This window comes from Taeniopygia guttata, chromosome Z, assembly GCF_048771995.1.
Source record: "Taeniopygia guttata chromosome Z, bTaeGut7.mat, whole genome shotgun sequence".
Lineage (NCBI taxonomy): Eukaryota > Metazoa > Chordata > Aves > Passeriformes > Estrildidae > Taeniopygia > Taeniopygia guttata.
The window spans coordinates 9,324,346-9,333,286 of record NC_133063.1 but is presented as its reverse complement, the minus strand read 5'-3'; the positions used below and the strand labels follow the sequence as shown (position 1 = coordinate 9,333,286).

The window sequence follows — 8,941 nt, the reverse complement described above, 5'->3', positions numbered from 1 at the left end:
TTTTGTTCATAATATAGAGTTTTCACATCTATAAAATAGAATCTTCACTTAGAGTTTTCACTTGTCTGAACATGTTCTCATTTTGCCAAGCATTCCAGAATATCTCTCAAGGACAACTTCGTTATACACTGCTTTAACTAATTTAGGGAGTAGAGGTTGGTTGTTAGGCATCAAAGCACCTAAGCGAATATCTTCAAGGACAGTTCCGTAATCCTGTGGAATGCGAGTAAACGTGCCTAGAGATAACATTTCTTGTTTTGAGAGAATTCCCAGATCACAGAAACAAGCCTGAGGAAGACTACTGGCCTTCATCCCACGACCACCAAAAGGCAGAAAACGACCACCTAGCAACAAGGTGCACCTGCGCAGAAAAGACACCAGAACGTCACACTTCCGGAGGAGAAGACCCAATAAGTTGGGGGGGAATGGGGCACGAAAGGGCGGTAGTTGGAATAACTGCCGCCCAGCGCGCTGATTTGCTTTCGTTTCCTACCATTAATAAATCTTTTTAATTGGATTAGAAAGCCTATTGTGCTCGTTCATAACATAAATGTGCCAGTTTGAAGAAAACATTTCAGAGGTAATGTGTATGTGAATATGCTAATTTTTTTCCAAGAATGTACTAAATTTCAAGAAAGAACTGTTGAAAGGGCACCTGCGAGTCCTGATTGGAATTTTCCAACAAAACAAGAATTGAGTAACCTCTAAGATACCTTACTGTCTGTAATCACATGGTACAAAATCCGTCTACCTTGACTGGTCTTTAGAAGGACATCCTCTGTTTGGTTGATATATCTGTGCAAGCAGGTAACTGTAGTAGAAAGATCAGGAAAACAGACTCAGGTTTCCAGTTCAGTCGCTGCAAGAACTTCTAGTACCATGTTTCCAAAATGTGGTCAACAGGCACCTGGAGATGAGCGAAGCAGTAAGTTTGAAAGTGTTGATTCCTGGGTCGGCAGCTACAGCTTCTTCTGAGACCTTGATGCCAGCAGATAGTTTTGGAGTTCATTGCTAGGTCACTGCAATGAGAAGAGAGAGGCAGGGTGAAGCCCCAGCTGTTCTTTAGCTTCCCCATAGGCTAGACAGCCTGCTTTGCAAGGGCTAACTTTGAGTGTATCAAAAAATCAATAGAGTCTACGACTCCAGACTCACTATTGATTGTGTCTTTGAATTTCTTCTCCTGACTAGTCTGCTATTTTTGTTCATAATTGAGGTTGAAGTCACTCTCTTTGGTACCTGTGGACTGTCGTCAGTTCATTCCCAGGTCCTCCCAACCACTTTACTTCTACTCTCTTTGCAATTACTTTTAAAAGGAGTTCTCTAATAATTTTGCTGGAAGTAACAGGAGTCCTTTCTCTGCCCCATACCTGTGAAGAATAAGCAATGCAGTCCTACAGTGATTATCTCAATTACAAAATTTAGTTCTGTTAAGATATTGGAGCAAATGGTTACGAATTCTTACAAGTAACATGTACCTTTTACAAAGAGAACCTCAGGCATATAAACACCATAATACACCTGCCTGTATTTTCACCTGGTGAGATTTAAACCTTTTTTTTTTTTTAATTTAAAACTTTTTATTATTAACAACTTACTTTTTGTAGGACTGTGGTAAAAGAGTTGAAAACTTCTGCTGTTGATAGGTTCTGCGTTTCTCCTGCTATTTGTATTATGAATGGAAGAAAACAAGTGTTAATTGACAATTAATTTAAGCTGAACAATATCTGAGTAACTAATATCTCCAAAGACTTTTTTTTTTTTTTCCCTGAGTAGTATGTGTAAGATTTAAAGCAATACAGAATTTAGATGGTCAGCTTGAACTTTCCATCACAATCTCTGTTAAAGAAACTCAAGTAAAGCCTGATATTCCTGGTGTTTATAGTGTTGTCTTCATTTAAAGCACGCAACAAGCTAAAGTGGATATGTTGTTCAACTCTGTAGAAAAATTTTCTTTTGTGAAACTGTACCTGATCTACAACAGACTGCAGGGGGAGACAGTCTGTGCTTCTCTTATGCAGAGACATTTAACAGCTTATGGAAAAATGCATTTTAAAGATCAGGCTTCTGCCTTTAAAAAAAATTCTTCTGATATATCTTTGGATTCAGCAAGCCAATGAGAATAGGAACTAAAGCATAATGACTCACCCTTTGGAAAAGACCTCCTGATCTTATACTGGAGATTTTACCCTTCAGTATGTTGCATGGATATTACTCATAGATAAAGTGAGAATTTCTCTTGTCACGAAAGACAGAGAAATGGAAAATATGAAGTGCAAGGGTGAGAACTCCTGTTTTGTGTCTTTGGATCTGCTTGTATTGGGTGCGTATATGAGTCTTTCTCCTTGGTCTCAAAGACTCCAGGATCGCCAACAGTCGTTCACAATTTGGACACAGGCTTTTGTAATTAAGAACTAGTGTGCTGACCTCTGTAGCAGTCAACTGTAGTCTTCACATCTGTGAATTAGTCCAGAACTCTAACCATTGCTCTCTGTAATATACATCTGAAGTCCTCCACTAGTAGAATAAATTTTATCCCCTTAGCTTTTCTTCGTGTTTTAATGCTAGTACTGCAAGAATTACTTAATTGTAGACCCTCAGAGATGGCCTTACTTCACTAAGATCAGTGCAAAATTATTTATTCTCACTGGTCCTTAGGGATATTTGCAAGTGGTCTGGAGTGCCAGACATTCAGTATACAATGCTCAAGGTTCCCAGCTTACTTTCTTTTTCTTTTTCTTTTTCTTTTTCTTTTTCTTTTTCTTTTTCTTTTTCTTTTTCTTTTTCTTTTTCTTTTTCTTTTTCTTTTTCTTTTTCTTTTTCTTTTTCTTTTTCTTTTTCTTTTTCTTTTTCTTTTTCTTTTTCTTTTTCTTTTTCTTTTTCTTTTTCTTTTTCTTTTTCTTTTTCTTTTTCTTTTTCTTTTTCTTTTTCTTTTTCTCTTTCTCTTTTCCTTTTCCTTTTCCTTTTCCTTTTCCTTTTCCTTTTCCTTTTCCTTTTCCTTTTCCTTTTCCTTTTCCTTTTCCTTTTCCTTTTCCTTTTCCTTTTCCTTTTCCTTTTCCTTTTCCTTTTCCTTTTCCTTTTCCTTTTCCTTTTCCTTTTCCTTTTCCTTTTCCTTTTTCTTTTTCTTTTTCTTTTTCTTTTTCTTTTTCATCTCTGTGTCTTCCAGTGGCTCATGCAATATAAACTGTCTGATTTCTTAGGAGAGTCATGTCTGTCTGGTAAGGAACAGTTCCCAGCAGCTATCAGTCTTAACTATCAAGAGATTTGCATGCTAATCTCCATGATCATATATCAGAAGAACACAATACTTTGTCAGGCCTCATCCCACCTCTCTTTTTCAGTAATGCTACCCCTGCTTCTGATTATTATGCCGGTCTACTTTTGTGTGTCTGAGGTCAATAGAGTAGAACTGTTCATACTTACCATGTTACCACTTCCCAGAGCACAATGTAATCAGTTTTGGACTCCTTTCCTAGCCCCAGAAAAGAAACCTTTGTGCATGCTCTATTACTGGAGGTTTGGCTCAGAAATCTCAGTGGGATATCCACTTCTGTTTTGTTGCCCTGAAGGTAAAACAGAAGCACATGCAGATCAGCATCCTCATCCTCATCTGTGGGCACTGTGAGGTGCCAGATAGGATTTTCTGACTTGCCCTGTTTGCTGTGAGGAAGTAGGACAGAGGCTGTGTCGCGGCTGGTCCTAGCAATGCGTCACTCAGTAGGGAAGGGAGTTCAGGGGCTGTTCTTCTGGCTGAACTTTTGTTCTTGGCTGCTGCAGGCTTGTGTCACATGCCTCCCCACAGGCATTCGCCTGAGTTGTGATCTCATGGTCAATAGACTCGTATTTGGGCAGCAGGATAAAGCTGAGGGTCACGTAGCAGCTGAAGCCTGCACCCAGTTGGATGCTGACAGAGAGCTGACCAGAGATTTGTCTTCCCTGTGCTGCAGATCCTTCCAGGAAAGTGTGAGACTTGCGAGGGAACACTACCAGGACTCTGTTGTGTAGGACTTTCAGAGGCACATGCTGAAAGCTGTTCTTCCTAGTGAGTGAGATCTGATCCTTGCCTTATAACAAAAGACAAGTTAATGAGCCAAACCTTTGGGCTAGTGGCCTGGTCAGAGGCATAGATCTGGCTTGAGAAACTCATTTGTAGGCAAGCTGCTCCTTTCAATGCTTCTTTGCTATCCTTACACAATGTACAAATCAGCTTAATTCTGAACATCTCAGGCCAAGCCCACAAACCACTCAAGGAGGTGTAACTGTCCACAAATGCCATTTAGACATAAACCATTATTGACAGTAGCAAGAGCCATTTCTGTGTGTTAAAATTTGTGTTTGTTAAAATATTTTCATGAAGCGATTTTTTTTTCTCGGAACTGATTAAGCAATATTTCTGCAGTAACGTTAATATGCTTTACTATTAAAGTTAATCATGCTCTAAAAGGCCACTGGTATTCATGATGTTGCACTGAAAATAATGCAATATTAAAAAAATTAAAATTATATATTTGACAGTTTCTCCTCACTGCAAATAAAAAAAATATTTTGTATTGAAGAGCAATTTTCATCTAGGATATCTCTTGTTATTTGTAGAATAATCAGTCTGTACTTGATTTAATAGAATTATAGCTGTGGTGAGAAGAATGGTACATGGAGTTCAAAACGGACATCGTTGTCATCAAAATTATACCTGAGTCATGAATCTAAAAAGCAATTTGACAGAAAAATAACACATTTAATAGCAACAGAAAAACCTACTTCTTTTAGCACTTAGCAAAATAGTGGTGATGAAAAAGACATACATACTGGTACATAAATCCTTGACAAAACCAAGACTTTGGTTAATAGCAGTGCGGAACAACAGGGCAAAAAGCTTTTCTCAAACTTTGCAATTTGTGACAGCCTCAGAGACTGAAAGAGTCAACAACATCCATTAACCCCTGTTGATACAACCTTGACCAAAAAAATGCAGTGTCCCTCGTGGCTCTTTTGCTCTGTAATTACACCGAGTGTAATCTGCCAGCCCTCTTTTAATGCAGTGACATTAATTTTCGGGTGCTCCATTAATTTTATGTAGTCCAACTTTGAACAGCACTATGCATGGATTTGTTATGTGCTGCTGAACTCTTGTCTTTTCCATGACAATCCAGAGCTCATCAGAGGATGGCCACTAGACTAGATAAGCCATCATTAGATAGGCCAGATAAGCCACATTACCAGTGGAGCTCCAGGGTGTCGTTTTGTGGTTTCTTTGCTAGAATGGCTGAAAAAAGGCCAGAAACAAGACCAGAGAGTCCAGGCCTTTTCAGGTGGGAGAAGAAGGCTTTGTCCACAGGAACCTTGTCTCTCAAGTCCTCACCCTGCAGCCTGTGTGTGACATGGTGTGTGACACTGTGCTCTGTGAAACACCACACTGAGCTGCTGACATGCTGAGATGGACAGGCTAAAAATGAAAGATGGGCATACAAAGCTACTGGGTCTGCAGCTGGAGAAAAGTATCAGGCCCAAAAAAGGTCTCTGGCCACTGCAGAGTAACAGTGATTTCACATATGGGTTGTACATGCAAGCACACACAGGTAAAATGATGGAAGGAGATGGTGGATTCATACTGTTGTCCATTTGCCATGCCCATATCACTGGGTCCTCCAGAGAATTTGCAGGGTTAAAGGATGTGATAGCATCAATCAGAGGAGGTATCAGCAGAATGCACAGTTTAGTTCTGGACCAGGTACGCGTCTGCCAGAATCAGTTCCTGAGAAAGCATAGTCTTGATGCCACAAATGCAACAGGGCCATTAACAGAGGAGATGACTCTGATTTTTGCTAGAAGCATAATTAACAGATCCTTTTGACTCTCACTGTGCTGAAGGAGGCTTGCTGATATCCCTTACAACGATCTGTGGTATCACAGCTGACCCAGCTAAAATACCCACTCAGCGTAATTGTAGCACCTGAATGCCTCTAGCTTCTGGGGTATTGACAGAAGGGATAAACTTTGCTGTGGGGGAGACATTGGACCTGAAAACACATTACCAGCCTCCTCTTCCTCCTGAGCTGGGAGAGAACTGTCTTTATTTTAGAACTGGGAAAATGGCCTCTCTTGCCTCCCTGCTCTCATTTCAGTCTGCTGGCACTTGGAAATCTGTGTGTGCAAACCTCTTGCACATTCCCATCCTGTCTCATCAGCATGCAGTCCATTTGGTCATGTTCTTTTAACATCTGTTCTTTACTGAGGTCCGTGGGGGGTGTGGCTGACACCAATGCTCAGTCAGACAGATTTTGTAAGCAATGCGATGAAATGAAACAAAAGCTCGTGTTTAAAACATTTTCCATCTCGGTTGTGAAGTTCCTCCTTGTGTTTTGATTGTTTGATAGTAATTTCTTTGAGAGGAGAAAAGAGAGATACTGTCCAATGGACACAGACATGCAGGCAAAGTACAGTACTCATTAAAAATCAGAGGTTTCATGATAGTGAAGTGTTTGATACTAAGAACTAATATCCTGAATTATATAAAATACATATGCAGCCATCATCCACTATGCACAAGTCAATGTGGATCAAACAGAAATTTAAGAATATTGCTTGTGCCAATCTTGTTCAAGTGTACTAAGCCATTTTATTCAGAAATGCTAACAGGAACCATTGCAGCCTTCCACTCCTCTCTTTCAGTCTTTCATGAAAACTTGGATCTTGGTGAGCCTGCTTGGTGTTGGATTTGCCATGAAGGATGTGTCGTAAACCAATACATGACCATGGGTGTGTTGTTGCATATCCAGCTACTCTGAAGTACTGCCTTGGAGTCCTGTATCTGCCTCAGGTTTTGTATCATCTCCAGGACTTTGTGCTGCTGCTGTTGAGGCTACTCAGGATGCCCAAAATTAGTTGCCTAAATATAACAGAGTTACTGTGCTTTCTGTATTTCTGAATAGAGAAAAAAAAAGTGCATCAGCAGAAGCAGCAGTCTACTGAATTCTTTGTGTTCTCCCTGATAACTTGTCCTCCACAGCCATGATATATTAGGGAGAGTATTTTCAATATGCTTCCTAATATAACATAAATATTTCAGCACATGCTGAGTTTTCGCAGTAGGTAATCTATATGTTGATTATGGATACATACAGAAATTGTTCATGTTGGGCAAAATTTCATTATAATTTTGGTTATTTCCAAATGTCTGACTGTACAAAGCAGTTGTCACCAATTAAATGATTTTGAAATAATTCAGATTTAAGAGGACAATGCAATCTGACTTTCTTGAGTACAGACTTCTAAGAACAAGATAAAATGCCTAGGCAAGAAGAGGAACATTTTTGAGATATTTTCTACTAAATAAAACTAATTTTTTTGTTTTTTTTTTTTAGTAGGACAGAAAAAAAAAGCTCATCAGCATAAGAATAATACCACAAGGAGGTAGAGGAGGTAGACACTTCACTATGAAGAGGATTGTTTGGGTCATCTAGCCTGTTATGTCCATAAAATTGTACTGATAATAGCAGTTGAGAGCCCTGTTCAATATCCTGCTAAAAGTACTCAGGTCCCCCCATGAAGAAGGTTTAAATGTGTATCACTTCAAGTGGCACAGCTGAGCTATTTAATGCAATTCATATTAGCCAGGTCTTTGGGTTTAAGAGTAAAATGTTTTTATTTATAGCATTTTGTATGCAACCACATACTGGAACATCCTCAGGGTCCTACTAGGTCTCGAACAGGAAAATGCCTGCTTCAGAAAAACTGCATCTCTGAGACCATATGTTTTGATCAAAACAGAATCACAGAATATGCTGCGTAGGAAGGGGCCCACAAGGATCATCGAGTTCAGCTCCTGCCCCTGCCCAGCATCCTCCCCAGGAGCCACACCATGTGCCTGAGAATATTGTTCAAGTGCTTCTTGAACTCTGTCAGGCTTGGTGCTGTGAACACTTCCCTGGGGAGCCTGTTCCAGTGCCCAGCTACCCACTGGGGCAAGAATCTTTTCCTAATACCCAATCTAAACCTCCCCTGGCACAACTTCAGGCCATTCCCTTGGGTCCTGTCACTGGTCACCACAGAGAAGAGATCTGTCTTTGCCCTTCCTCTTTGCCTCATAAGGAAGTTAATGACTGCAATGAGGTCCCCCCTTAGTTTCCTCTTCTCCAGGCTGAACAGACCAAGTGGGCTCAGCTGTTCCTTGTACGGCTTCACCTCAAGCCCCTTACCCTCCTTGTCACCCTCCTTTGGATGCTCAGTAATGGCTTAAGATCTTTCTTATACTGTGGCACACAAGCACGACTGTTCTTCATGTGGAGGACACCTAGTCACTGCCTCTCTGCAGGATTCCACTCTCAGCAAGACAAGGTAAGCAGCTGGATGTTGGGTGAATGGGTTGAACTTTGTCCAAGCAAGTGCTGCTCTCTGCTTTCCTGCAGCTGAATGGTGCAGCTGTCTTCTAGTGAGGCTGAGAGGAAGATGCTCATGGGAAAAGCTTTCAAGTAGAGATCTGTAGCATAAGAGAGTCAGACTGTTGAAAAACAGGGAAAGTTATTCACATAATTATCAGTCCTGGAGAAAACTTAATAAGGAATCTCTGCCTTCTCGTTTCTACCTATTGCTCCTTATAAAAACATGAGAGAGAATAGTAGTAAAATGGAAATTCTTAGGAGATGATTCCACCTGATTCCAAGGGATCCTAGCAGTTTCCCTAAGCTGTGAGTGTTGAGGGAAGTGAAAGAGCCCTTAAAGCATGGAAGACAAAAACCAGGGTAATGATGGATGCTGAATCAGTACCTTTTATAACTGCAGATATTCAGGTGCACTCTGCACCATAGAGCTGTGTAGCAGGGCCACAGGAAACTCATACTTTTAGTGTCGGTGTTAAGGGACAAATTCCAATGAGCATACTTAGGAGTGTGGAGAAAGATTGACTAAGTACACCTTGAGCTGTCTTGATATTCAGAGTAATTAAGAT

At 40.3% G+C, this 8,941-nt stretch overlaps 1 long non-coding RNA gene across 1 annotated transcript; it reads right to left on the bottom strand.

Moving 5' to 3' along the window:
* Positions 1-307: 307 nt before the first annotated feature.
* LOC140681891 (uncharacterized) lies at positions 308-2,255 on the bottom strand. Its single transcript, XR_012053102.1, has 2 exons — positions 1,596-2,255; positions 308-1,019 (listed from the first exon to the last, which is right to left on the bottom strand). It is a non-coding gene; the product is annotated as an uncharacterized lncRNA (long non-coding RNA).
* Between the last annotated feature and the right edge of the window lie 6,686 nt (positions 2,256-8,941).